This window comes from Mus caroli, unplaced genomic scaffold, assembly GCF_978045245.1.
Source record: "Mus caroli unplaced genomic scaffold, Mus_caroli_1 scaffold_18, whole genome shotgun sequence".
Taxonomy (NCBI): domain Eukaryota; kingdom Metazoa; phylum Chordata; class Mammalia; order Rodentia; family Muridae; genus Mus; species Mus caroli.
Window position 1 is genome coordinate 24,094,779 of NW_028227273.1, and position 13,905 is coordinate 24,108,683.

Below are 13,905 nucleotides of genomic sequence, written 5' to 3' on the forward strand. Positions count from 1 at the left end.
AGAACTTCGTATGTCCACGGATGCTGCGGGGTGCCCAGAGCATGTGTATGGGTGCTTCTGGTGAGATTAGCATTTGGGTCAGGCAGGTGGTGAAGCCAGTTGGCCACTACAGCCGGGGATCGCCTGGGGCTGTTTAGGGCCTAAAGGCTACCAAAGCTGTGAGGAGGAATTTGCCCCCTTGGCTTTCTGCTTGCATGCAAATGCCGGCGGCCTGAGCTCCTTGGGTCCTCAGAGGAGGACTGGCATCTTTGACTGCTTCTACTTGCCTCTACTTCTCTGCCACTCAGAATTTGGAAGGGGACAGCTTTGTGGGAGTCAGTTCTCTCTGCCCACGTGGGTTCTGGGTCAGAACTTGGGATATCAGGCCCCGTGGCAAACTACCTTGCTCTGAGCCATCTTGCTGGCCCGGTCTGATAACTTTCTCTTTCCCTTTTTTCACTCCACCCACCTGCACCCACTTAAGAATGGTTCTGCTCACACCGAGGGGGTTTCCCCGCCCTCTCTTCATCTCTCTGGAAATCCCCTCAAAAGCACACCCAGATGTGCACCTCACCAATCCCCCAGGATTTACAGCTCAAATTGATGAAATTAACCATCATACCATCCACACATTCGACTCCTCAGCTGTGGGTTTAAAGGTATTTGAGAGGGCTGGAGCGATAGATGGCTGGTGGCTTAAGAGGACATACTGCTTTTCCAGAGGACCTGAGTTCACCCTCACCAGTAACTCCAGTCTCAAGAGGCTCTGACTCCTGATCTCTGGGTACACCTGCATTCACAGACGCATACCCATACTTAAGGTAGTGATATATTTTTTAAAAAGTATTTGAAGTCAGTTGTTGCCTATGCTTTTTTTTGTTTGTTTCTTTTTTGTTTTGTTTTGTTTTTCGAGACAGGGTTTCTCTGTGTAGCCCTGACTGTCCTGGAACTCACTTTGTAGACCAGGCTGGCCTGGAACTCAGAAATCCGCCTGCCTCTGCCTACCGAGTGCTGGGATTAAAGGCGTGGGCCACCACTGCCCGGCTGTTGCCTATGCTTTTAACCCTTGCCTTGACTAAGGCAAGAGGATGGTGGCTTTGAGGCTGCTCTGAGCTACCTAAGGAGCTCAAGTTCCATTCTCCCTCCAGGAACAAACCACAAACTTATTTTTAAAATAGTGGTCAAGCCGGGCGTGGTGGCGCACGCCTTTAATCCCAGCACTCGGGAGGCAGAGGCAGGCGGATTTCTGAGTTCGAGGCCAGCCTGGTCTACAAAGTGAGTTCCAGGACAGCCAGGGCTATACAGAGAAACCCTGTCTCGAAAAACCAAAAAAATAAAATAAAATAAAATAGTGGTCCTTAACCTTCCTAATGCTGTGACCCTCAACCATAAAGTTATTTTGTTGCTACTTCATAACTGCAATTTCTCTACTGTTAGAAATCATGAAGTAAGGGGGCTGGTGAGATGGCTCAGTGGATAAGAGCACCCGACTGCTCTTCCAAAGGTCCGAAGTTAAAATCCCAGCAACCACATGGTGGCTCACATCCACCCGTAATGAGATCTGATGCCCTCTTCTGGTGTGTCTGAAGACAGCTACAGTGTACTTACATATAATAAAACAAATAAATAAATGTAAAAAAAAAAAAAAAGAAGAAGAAGAAATCATGAAGTAAATATTGGATATGTGTGACCCCTGTGGGGGTCTGTGGAGGGTTTGACCCTTCTCAGAAGGGTTGAGAACCACTTGCGCCTGGAGTGATGAAAAGGTTGTTTGACACTGCTACCCCCACCCCCAAGGATTGAGACTCACAGCGTGAGCATCATTTGCCTGGCGTGATGGCTCAGTGGTTAAGAGCACTGCCTGCTTTTAATGAGGACTCTAGTTTGATTTCCAGGACCCACGTGGCAGTTCAGAACCATCTGTCAGTCCAGTTCCAAGGAATCCAATGCCCCTTTCTGACTTCCTCGGACACCAGGCATGTTACATGATGCTCACACATATATCTATATGCATAAGATAGAAATAATAATGTTTTTAAAATAGTGATAATAGTGTTACATTCCCTGCCGTGTATTATGCAGGTAGGCCTATTTATACAGCATGTATTTGTGTTAGATAACATATAATATGAAAGTGGTCTAAAGTATAGAGAGCCACATAGGGCATACAGAAACATTAAGCCATTTTATTTTGAAGGCTTGAGCATCATCAGGTTTGGGTATAGGTGGGTATCTCTTAGAATCAATGACTTGAAAGTCCCAAGGATAACTTTATATCCTCTTGGCTTTATTTCTCCAGAAAAAAAAAAAGAAATCTAATATCCAAATCTTTCCAGGAGTCTGGCAAAGGTCTGAGGTCCTGGGAGCAGCAAGATGGATCGCTCTGTGTTCAAAGAGGATTCTTTCAGGGACCAATGAGGTAGATGGCTTGGAGGGTGAGGTCATGGCCACCAACCCTGACAACCTGGGTTTGATCCTCAGGCCCCACATAGTGAAAATAGAAAACCAACTCCCTGAATTGCCTATGCACTGTGTGGCGCAAGCACACCCTGCCCGAAGCCAAGCACTGGGGCTGGAGAGATGACTGCTCTTCAAGAGGTCTTGAGTTCGATTTATAGCAACCACATGGTGGCTCACAACCATCTGCAATAGGATTCGATGCCCTCTTCTGGTGTGTCTGAAGACAGCGACAGTATACTCATATACATAAAATAAATAAAATGATTCTTTTAAGAAAATATTTCTGCTCCTGTGTTAGCTACTTTTCTATTCCTGTGACCAAACACCATGACCAAGGCAACTTACGGGAGGGCTTATTTGGGCTTGCCGTTCTAGAGTCCAGATCCATCATGGTGGGAGGCTGGTGAGGAAGCGTGGCAGCAGTCAAGCATGGGGCCTGGAGCAGTAAGCTGAAAGCTCACATCTTAAAAAGCAATCAGAGCCGGGCGTGGTGGCGCACGCCTTTAATCCCAGCACTTGGGAGGCAGAGGCAGGCGGATTTCTGAGTTCGAGGCCAGCCTGGTCTACAAAGTGAGCTCCAGGACAGCCAGAGCTATAAAGAGAAACCCTGTCTCGAAAAACCAAAAAAAAAAAAAAAAAAAAAAAGCAATCAGGAAGCAGAGAGCACCCTGGGAACAGCATGAGTCCCTGATACCTCAGGGACCACCCCAAGTGATGGACTTCCTCCAACAAGGCCACACTTTATGAGTCTCCATCTTGAGACCAAGTATTCGCATGCCTGGGACCGTGGAGAACATTTCATTCAAACCATGGCAGCTCCTAACTGGTTTCCAGCACTATCCAGCAACCCATAACAAAGTAGCTCTCCACATTTGCACGTCAGAAGGTTGTAGAATGGGCTAAGAAGTTTGACAGTACAGCTGTGCACAATTACAGACAGTTTAAGGATTTATACTTATTTTTATTTGTATGTGTATATGTGTATGTGTGTTGCTACCTGTGTGTGTGTGTGTGTGTGTGTATCTGTGTCTGTGTTGGTACCAGAGTAGGCCAGAGGATGGCCCTTGTTTCCCTGGAGCCTGAGTTACAGGAGGTTGTAGGCTACCTCATGTGATACTGGGCACTAAACCCAGGTCCTCTACAAGAGTAGCCGAGTGCTCTTAGTCACTAAGCCATCTTTCTAGGCCTTGCAGACCTTTGTATAAGGCCTTTTGTCTTCCTTCCTCTCCCTTTTTTCTTCCTATCCTGGGGATTGAATCCGGGGCCCGTGTGCATGCCAAGGTCACGCTAAGAGCATATTTGGCTGCTAAGCTACACCAGCCCTCCTAAGTCTTCATTACAGATCCTTTCATTTGTTCTTCATTCAATCACGGAGGCTGATAACATTTGTCTTCCTATTATGTGTGAGATAAAGGTTCTGAGAGGTCAGGTGACTTGTCCAAGGCCACATGGTCAACCCACCACAAAAAAGAGGGCCCATTTTTTTGGGGGGGTGGGGACTTTGCATTATAAAATGATCTACTCTATCCCATGCTACATTGCTGTTCCCAGAAGTCACTTTCACAGCCTGTTTTGTTTCTACAGGATACTTTTTTTTTTTTTTTGAGACAGACTCTTACATAGCCCAGGCTAATGGAAACCTCACTTTGTTGTCAAGGCTAGCCTTGAATAACCTTGCGCTTCTTTTGTAAATAGTTCTACTTATGATGATGAGTGATGTGGTTGTGGGGATGGGGGTGGCAAACCCAAACCAAGAGAATTCATAAATACAGGAAAGTTATTAGGCATATAGTAGGTTCCCAATAAGTGTTCATGTGTGGGTCGGTGAGTAGCTCGCTGGCAGAGAATTACTATTAAGTCTGAGGTCCTGGATTTAATCCCTAGCAGCACACACACACTACTTGCATCCTTTAAACATCTGCTTCCTTAACGGGTCCATTTTAATGAGATTTCATGATGTGGTGGTTCCAGTGAGAACAGCCTCCACAGGCTCTTGTATTTGACTACTTGGTCCCCAGTTGGTGGAACTGCTCCGGAAGGAGCAGGAGGTGTGGCCCTGCTGGAGGAGGTGTGTCACTAAGGGTTTTAGCCTTTGTGGTTCCAAGGATCCCACACCATTCCCAGTTTGCTTTCTCTTCCTTGTGCCTGTGGATCAATATATAAGCTCTTAGCTGCTGCTCTAAGGCCATGCCTGTTTGCCTGCTGCCATACTCTCTACCATGATCCTTATGGCTCATTCTCTGAAACTGTGACTCCAATAAAGTCTTCTGTAAGTTGCTTGGTCATGATGTCTCATCTAAGCAAGAGGAAATTAGCAAAGATAACTGTGTCCATAGAAACAGAGCCAGCTTGCCTGCTTGCCTGCCTGCCTGCCTGCCTGCCTGCCTGCCTGCCTGCCTGCCTGCCTGCCTGCCTGCCTTCCTTCCTTCCTTCCTTCCTTCCTTCCTTCCTTCCTTCCTTCCTTCCTTCCTTCCTTCCTCCCTCCCTCCCTCCCTCCCTCCCTTCCTCCTTTTCTCTTTGACTTTTAGGACAGGATCTCTCTCCATAGCCCTGGCTGTCCTATAGATTACCATGTAGGTGGGTAGGCCTCAGACTCACAGAGATCTGCCTGTCGCTACCTCCCAGGTGCTGGGTTTAAAGGCAGCCATCCATAATTCTAGTTCCAGAGGATCCAAAGCCCTCTTCTGGCTTCCAGGGTACTGTATGCATGTGGTGCACAGACATACATGCAGGCAAAACACATATACACAAAATAGTAAAATAGAATTTAAAAAGCAAACAATATCAACAAAAATAACAAGAAAAAAAAATAAAGATACCCTCCTTATACTTAAATATTACCCTCACCATCATTAAGGCTAGGTAAGGTATAGTAGTTTGTGTCTTTAATCCCAGCACTTGGGAGTCAGAGGTAGGATTGCCCTAGGTTCAAGACTAGCTTGGGCAACACACTGACTTACAGGACAACCTGGCTATAGAATGAGATGAGACCTACCTCAAAAACCAAATAAAACATATAGTGGCTGATAGCTGAGGGAAATATGAACTAACAAACCTTCCAGATCAATCCCACGCCTCCCAGACATCTCTACCTGGTTATCTACCTCAGACCAAGCTCCCAAGTTTGTCACATTTTCACAATTTACTACTGCGTGTGTGTGTGTGTGTGTGTGTGTGTGTGTGTGTGCACACGCAAGAATGCACACTTGGGTATATATTTTTAGCTGTGTCTCTTTATAAAGTTTCCTGTGGCATGTAAAAGTTGAGTTAAATAAATGTGTTTGTGTTTCTTTTGTTGATTTCTTATGCCAGTTTAACTCTTGGGCTCAATTGAAAAACTCTAAAAGACTAAAGATAAAACTTGGTTTCCTTCACAGAAGAAATTCCACCCAGAAGAATACATACTGGAAGGGACCACATCTTGAGAAGACAGCCATTCATCACATGGAACCCAACGTACCGGGGCTCAGAACACCCTCTTCCCAGGTATCTCTTCTTAGAATATAGTGTGCCTCCGCAACACAGAAGGAAACTAAGGGAAAAGACATTGGGTAGTTTTAACTGAGCTAAGTCATTAAGGGGAATTCCTGGCTGACAGTTGTGTAGCAGACATGGGCAGCAAGCACCAAACGTGTCAGGAGAAGCTGCTTTGGTTGGAAAGCAGAGCATTGTTTAGTTTTTATGCTAACTTTCGGAGTTTAGACTAACAGAAGGAGACCAACCCTGGGAGCTGGCTCAGTGGGTGAAGAAGCTTGTCACACCACATGGGAGTTCAATCCCCAGGACCCACAAGGTAGAAAGAAACAACTTCCTACAAGTTTTCCACAGACTGCCACATGCACTGCACATGTATGCACCCCACATATGAAGTAATAAGTGTGAAATTTAAAAAAGAAAGACATCAAGACCGTGAAAGGAAATAGACAGGAAGATAATGAAAAAGACTTATTTTCATTTCAGATGGCTTACCCTGTACACCACAGTGGAATAAGGAACAAGAAATGGGGGCTGGGGAGGGACTGTCTAGCCGGCATAAAGTCCTGAGTTCAATCCCCATCATGGCCTGAGCCAAGTGTGATAGTATACACCTGGAATCCTAGCACGCTCGGGACAGAAGCAGGAAAGTTGGAAGCTCAAAATTGGCCTTGGTTATATATCGAGGCCAACCCGAGGTACACAAAACCCTGAATTAAAAACAAACAAACAAACAAAGTAACAGGTGCTGAAGATATGGCTCAGTGGCTAAGAGCACTGGCTTCTCTTCCAGAGGACCCAGTTTCAGTTCCCAACACTCATTTGGTAGCCTACAGACATTTATGACTTCAGTTCCAGAGGATCCAACATCCTCTTCTGGTCTCTACAGGCACCAGGCATGGGCCTGGTGCACAGAGGCACATGCAAGAGAGTCACACATGTTCCTATGTACTATATGACAAATTAAGGTTCTGTGGGCAGGGAAGCTCCAGCTGACTGGTTAATTAAGTGGCTCTGACATTTCATCAAATGCTTAAACTTTTCTTCTATCTCTGTCTCATTTATTCAGAGACCAGCTTTCCTCATAATAGCAAAATTTCCAGTGTTCCCTCAGTGCTTATATATAACACGATAGAATCCCAAAGAAGTCAGCATGTTTCTCTAGAAGACAGGAAGCTTTTCCCGAATTTCCCCATAGACATCCCATCCTGCCCTTGACTGATACTGAGGCCTTGGAGTATCTAAAAGCATTGCTGGAAACAAGAACAAAATCACACAGCAGATATGGTTCATTTCACATTCCTCTCCTTCTTGCCATGATAAACTTCCTGACCCACAAACATGATAAACATCTGGATACCACATAACCAACAGGACAGAGGCAGCCCTTCCCAAACTCCCTTTGTTGTGGTCACATGACTAAGTTCTGACTAGTAGGATATGACTGGAAAGTTTGTGAGCAGATGGTAAGTTGATCCTTAAACATTTCTATGCTCTCTGCTGTCTTGCTTGCTCCTAGGCAGCATGAAGGTCTTTGGGTGTAGGCCAGCATCAGTCACTCCCCCAGATGACAGAGTCTGAAGTAGAAGGAACCCAGACTCCAAAGATTTCTCATCAAGAAGTTTCTTTACAAGGCTGTGGTGGCACATGCCTTTAGTTCCAGCATTTGGGGGAGCAGAAGCAGGTAGATCAGAATTTGAGGCCAACCTGGTCTATAGAGCGAGTTCTAGGATAGCCAGGGCTACACAGCAAAACCAAAAGGAGGAGGAGGAAGAGGAGAAGGGGAAGAGGAAAAGAAAAGAGAAGGAGGAGGAGGAGGAGAAAAAGAAGAAGATGAAGAAGAAGAAGAAGAAGAAGAAGAAGAAGAAGAAGAAGAAGAAGAAGAAGAAGAAGAAGAAGAAGAAGTTGTTCCTAGTTTGAAATTCTAATAATTTTCAGTCATTATCAACTCAGAGCACCCTAATTACTGAGATGGCCAAGCTTCATGTAGGTTAAAGGTTCTCAACAAAGCCCCTACACTGCAATGTCTACAGTCTGCATCACCCAAGTGCATGTTGGACATACAAATCTTTACACCGTATTTACCACATTAGCATGTCTGAAAGTATAGCCCCAAACCCATGGTTTCAACAGCCTTCCAGTCATTCTGTTGTACACTTGAGTTTAAAGAGCAGATTATTCACAGGGCCCAGGGGTGACTTTACTGCCACTCGTCCGCTAACTGTCAAACTGCCCGCTGAATTGCTGAATTACTATCTCTATACCACGGTCAGTGCGGCTCTCAGACTGCATCTGGGTTTTGGTTTTCTGTTTGTTTTTTGGTGCAGTGGACAGCCATTAACACAGAAATGCACAGCTAGTCAAGGTGCCGACAAAGCATCAACGGTATGGTCAGCCACAAAGGTGACTTCTATATCAACTGTAGCCGCCTGCGGCCACACTAACTGGATTCCTGAGTGGGAGGCCAGAGCTGTATGGAAGGAAACAGCAAGAGAAATAACGATCAACAAACCACCAAAGCCTTGCAGAAGAGGGGACAGAGAGACTATAAGAGTCAGGTCATGGAGGACCAGAGAGAAACTGTGTCCTCTGAGCATGGCAAGGCCATAGCACTCATGAACTCACGGTAACTGTGGGAATGCAAGACTAGCACCGGATCAGGACAACCATCATACCATCATCCTACCATGGAGGGAGGAGGGACTTGTGCCCCCCCCCCCCCCAGCTGAGGAGCTGCTCAGAGTTAATGGTTTCTGTGGGAAAGAGAGACAGTGTGGGTCCTTATCCCCAGCTTTTGTCCCCGCCGGCAAGAACACGCTCAGGACAACTGGAATCTTCTGGCGGCAAAAGCTTTATTGCTTACTTCTTCAGGAGGCAGAGAGCAAATGGCAAAACCCCGTCCCTTTTATGGGGAATTGTCCTCCGCCTCGGACGTGTTGCTCCCTGATTGGCTGTAGCCCATCGGCCGAGTTGTCCTCATGGGGAAGGCAGAGCACATGGAGTGGAAAACTACCCCGGCACATGCGCAGCTTGCTTGTTTACTGCTTAGAACACAGGATGTCAGCGCCATCTTGTAATGGCGAATGTGAGGGCGGCTCCTCACAGGTCCTGATAGATTGACCATGTTCCAGTAGATGGCTCTACACCCATGAGTATTCAGGCAGCACAAATCAGGGTTTTTGTTTGGTTCATTGGGCTTTTTTTTTTTTTTTTTCCTTTAGAAAAGGGCACACTAGGTCTGTTGGCACATGCTTCAATCCCAGTACTCCAGGAGGCAGAGGCAGGTGGATCTCTATGAGTTAGAGACCAGCTTGGTCTATATAGTGAGTTCCAGGCCAGCCAAAGCTACACAATGAAACCCTGTCTCAAACAAACAAAAATGAGGGCAAGAAGTTGGGGAGAAGAGCAGTTGGGGGTGGATCTAAAAGGAGTTAAGGGAGAGAGTACAGGGTGAATAATGTTCTAAATACATTATATGAAATTCTTTATTTAAAAATATATACTATACATGCACACCAATTAACCAGCATGGTTGCTCGCATCTTTAATCCCAGCACTCAGGATGGAGAAGCAGGGAGATTTCTGTGAGTTCAAGGCTAGCCTGGTCCGCATATCACATTCTAGGACAGCCAGATCTACTTTAGAAAGACCATGTCTCAAATAAACTGAACAAAAAAGGTACCAATTAGCCGGGCATGGTGGCGCATGCCTTTAATCCCAGCACTTGGGAGGCAGAGGCAGGTGGATTTCTGAGTTTGAGGCCAGCCTGGTCTACAGAGTGAGTTCCAGGACAGCCAGGGCTACACAGAGAAACCCTGTCTCTCTCTCTCTCTCTCTCTCTCTCTCTCTCTCTCTCTCTCTCTCTCTCGGCAGGTAAACAGGAGGAGAGGCAAACAGGCTCACTGACCATCACATCATAGCACAAATATTGAGTGGCTTAGTGTAGTGTTTTGAATAAGAATGGCCCTCATAGGTTCTTGTGCTTGAATACTTGGTCCCCAGTTGGTAGAACTGTTTGGTAAGGATTAAGAGGTGAAGACTTGTTATAGAAAGTGTGTTACTGGGGGTGGGATTTGAGCTTTCAGAAGCCTGTGCCACACCCAGTTCTCTCTCTCTTCCTCTCTCCTTCCCTCCTTTCTTCCCCCTTCACTCTCCCCTCCACTTTATGATTCTGTCTCAAGATGTAAGCCCTCAGCTATGGCTCCATGCCATGCTTGCCTGCCTGCTGCTGTGCCCCACCCCTTCCCCATCATGATGGTCATGGGCTCGTTCATTGAAACTGTAAGCCTCAAGTTTCCTTTCGTAAGTTGCTGTGGTCATGGTGTTTGGTCGTGGTCATAGAAAAGTCACTAGGATACCAGTGACAAACAAAGGTGTGTGTTCATTCCTCACAGGGGAGAGGAAGAGGTGTACACACTCTTAGAGGATGAGGAGGAAGTGACTGGGGAGATGGATGAGTCTAAGGAATGGAGTACAGCTTGGGGCAAAGCTCATTGAACTCTGGCAAGGCACCAACGCAAGCCTTCTCTCCAGACACACATGCACACAGGCACACGAGTGCGTGCGCACACATACACAGACACACATGGACATACACACATGGATATACACGTACAGGACGTGACTATGTTAACTAGTTTGGTTTAACCATTCCACATTATATCTATCAACACATCACATTGTGCCCCACACATATATGCAATCATAATTCACCAATAAAAAAGTGAATTTTGGAGACTGGAGAGGTGACTCAGTGTTAAAAAAACTAGTACTATTCTTCTAGAGGAACTGAGTTAAATCCCAGCATCCACATTGGGTAGCCTGTAACTCCATATCCAGAGGTCAACATTTTTGGCCTCCATAGGTACCCACACTCATGTACATACATACATACATACATACATGCATACATACATAGAATAAAAATAACTTTCAAGTATATTTTGTTGCTGCTACTTTGTTTTTCTTTTTCTTTTCTTTTCTTTTCTTTTTTTTTTTTCAAGACAGGGTTTCTCTGTGTAGCCCTGGCTGTCCTGGAACTCAACTCTGTAGACCAGGCTGGCCTCAAACTCAGAAATCCGCCTGCCTCTGCCTCCCGAGTGCTGGGATTAAAGGCGTGCGCCACCATGCCTGGCATCTTTTCTTTTTTTTTTTTTTTTTTAAAGATTTATTTATTATTATATCTAAATACACTGTAGCTGTCTTCAGATGCACCAGAAGAGGGCGTCAGATCTCATTACGGATGGTTGTGAGCCACCATGTGGTTGCTGGGGTTTGAACTCAGGACCTTCGGAAGAGCAGTCGGGTGCTCTTACCCACTGAGCCATCTCACCAGCCCCCATCTTTTCTTTTTTTAAAGATTTATTTATTATTATTATATGTAGGTACACTGTAGCTGTCTTCAGACACACCAGAAGAGGGCTTCAGGCCTCGTTACAGATGGTTTGAGCTACCATGTGGTTGCTGGGATTTGAACTCAGGAAGAGCAGACAGTGCTCTTAACTGCTGAGCCATCTCTGGAGCCTGCTACTTTGTTTTTCAAAACAGGGTTTCTTTGTGTAGCCCCAGGTATCCTGGAACTTGCTCTGTAGACAAGGCTGGTCTCAAACCCCTATAAATCTGTCTCAAGTGCTAGGATTTGCCAAGACTGCCAAGGGAAAATGAAAAATTTAAAGTAAGTGGACGTGCATTATACTTATTTATTGATTGTGTGTGTACCTTGGGGGGATGGGCACCTCGCACATGCTTTCCTGCTACATGGCCCCTAGGGGTTGAGCCCGGGTCTTCAGGCTTGGTAGTACTTGCCTCTTATCCACCAGTCCATTTGAAGAAACTTTTCGTCCTTTGTAGCAGGAAGTCAGAGATAATTTCAGAAAATACCGTCATCATGGAGCATCACTGTGTTATCGCATTATTTAATGAGACAACAACTGGGGGGTTGGGCGTGGGGTTAAAAACAGGCAATTAAAATAGTAAGCCCTAGAAGCATCTAGAGGTGGAACAGAGCAGAGGCTGCTCAGTTTCATCATTACGCCTCGTTTCCTAAGTGGCTTTTTATTTAACTGAGGGCATGTTTCCCTTTGGCTGCTGTCCGTGTGTCCTATACAACAGTCAGCAACCTATTACAACTGTACTTCAGTTTCAGATTAAGCCTAAGGAGGAAAAGTCAATCCAATCCACAAACAGAAAAGTAACAGTCAGAGGCAGCACGTGCGCGTAACAGACATCGGCAGGTCAGGTGCTCACACATTCCCAGAGGTGGTGGTCAGGGTAGCCTCACTGGGAGTGGGATGACAGAGGCAACTCATCAAGCAGGAATCTGCAAGCAGGAGCTGTGAGTGAGTCTGTCCACTGCAGGCATTTTTATACCAGGAGGTAAACAGTAGTGAGAAATGGTTCACCTTTTAGGTGATCTCAGAGCTGCAGTGTTCACTGTTAGCTGATCTTCTTTCCCACTGACAGAGTTGGGGGCCGGGGTGGCCTGCCCCAGAACAAGGAATTTTGGAGGGTCCTGAGATGAATCAGTTGTGCCAAGCCTGACAGCCGAGCTCCATTCCTGGAACCAACCTGGCTCTAGCCAGTCATCCTCTGATTTCTTGCCTTTAGCTCAAGTACACTTCTCTCCCAGACACCCCTCATAGACAAATGAATGTTTTTGGAAGTTCTCTAAGGGCCCTCCCCCGCCCCCCGCACATGAAATACGACAGAAGATGTTCTGTCAACTATTTAAAATTCAGCCACCGGAGAGGCTGTGCACAGTGTGGGGCATGAGTCCTCCCGTGTCCTGCTTTGTCCAGCAGAAACCCCCACAATGCCTTCAGAGCCTCTGGCAGCCCAGTCTCTGGAAACAGCTTTGAGAGTGAATGGGGAGGGACTTCTGACAAAGGACCCTCGTTCATTGGCATAATCCTCTGGAAGGCTGTGCAGCAATGCATGTGACCAAGCAATGGGAACCAGCTGGGAGCAGCCTGTTGGCAGCCTTGTAACTGCCACCCTTTGTAGTGCGGCCTCCGTGAACCTCTTTCTCGTGAACCTCTTTCTCGGTCGGGCCTAGAGTCTTGGGATAAAGGACGCTTTCAGATGGAGAGAGAATCCTCATTAGCCACTCAGCTCTGACCCTGCAGGTGAACACTCACATCCTTGAACTCATGATATTTCAACCACCTTTGGCCCCAGCTCTTGTTTTAGACAGCCATGGTAGTAGCTACTATGTTAGGAGAGCAACAGGTAAATCGTGGTTCTGTCTTTTTATTCAGCTTGTGTGCTTCCTCTTAACACTCGTCAGTTTTTAAATTTCCTTTGTGCCCTAGAGTCTGTGTCAGGATCTCTGCCTTCAGTGCTAAATAACTGCGGTGGGGGAGGGGTGGGGCTGAAGTGTTCTGGAAGCATTGTGGCTTAGTGGCGTCCTGGGGTGCTGCAGGGACCTGTTTTGGAGGAGCCCCTGGGAGTGGCCCGGATTTGGAGTGGCACATCACACACTCTGCTAGACTGTTAGGCTCCGTTACATAATTATGTCTGGGAGGGAGAGATCCTCAGCAATTCCTTGAAAACAATTGGCAGGCACACTTAGGAGGTTAACCCAGGGCCAGTGGTCCTCATCTGCCTGATGGGATTGCAACCGGGAGCAAGTCAAGAAGTGACTTCTTGTTAGCAGTAATGTAGAGGTGATGGTGTCTTCTTCATCTCTTCCATCAAATTCTCTCAAGTTGTTTGCTTCCATCTTATATGGGAAGTAAGCAAAAAAAAAAAAAAAAAAAAAAAAAAAAAACGATCCATCTGCTCTTGGGCTTGCTTGTTTCTGTGTTCCTTGTTCCTTTCCTGTCTCTAAAGCCAACCTCTGCTGGTCAGCTCATTAAAACACACCTTCTCATATTCTGCTGTAAGGGGATGAAGGTTTGCCTGACTCGGGAATTGCAAATAAAAGTCAGTGGAGGTATTTAAATGGAACTTCTGTAATTTTAAAAAACTTTTCGAAAGCCAGGCAATGGTGGT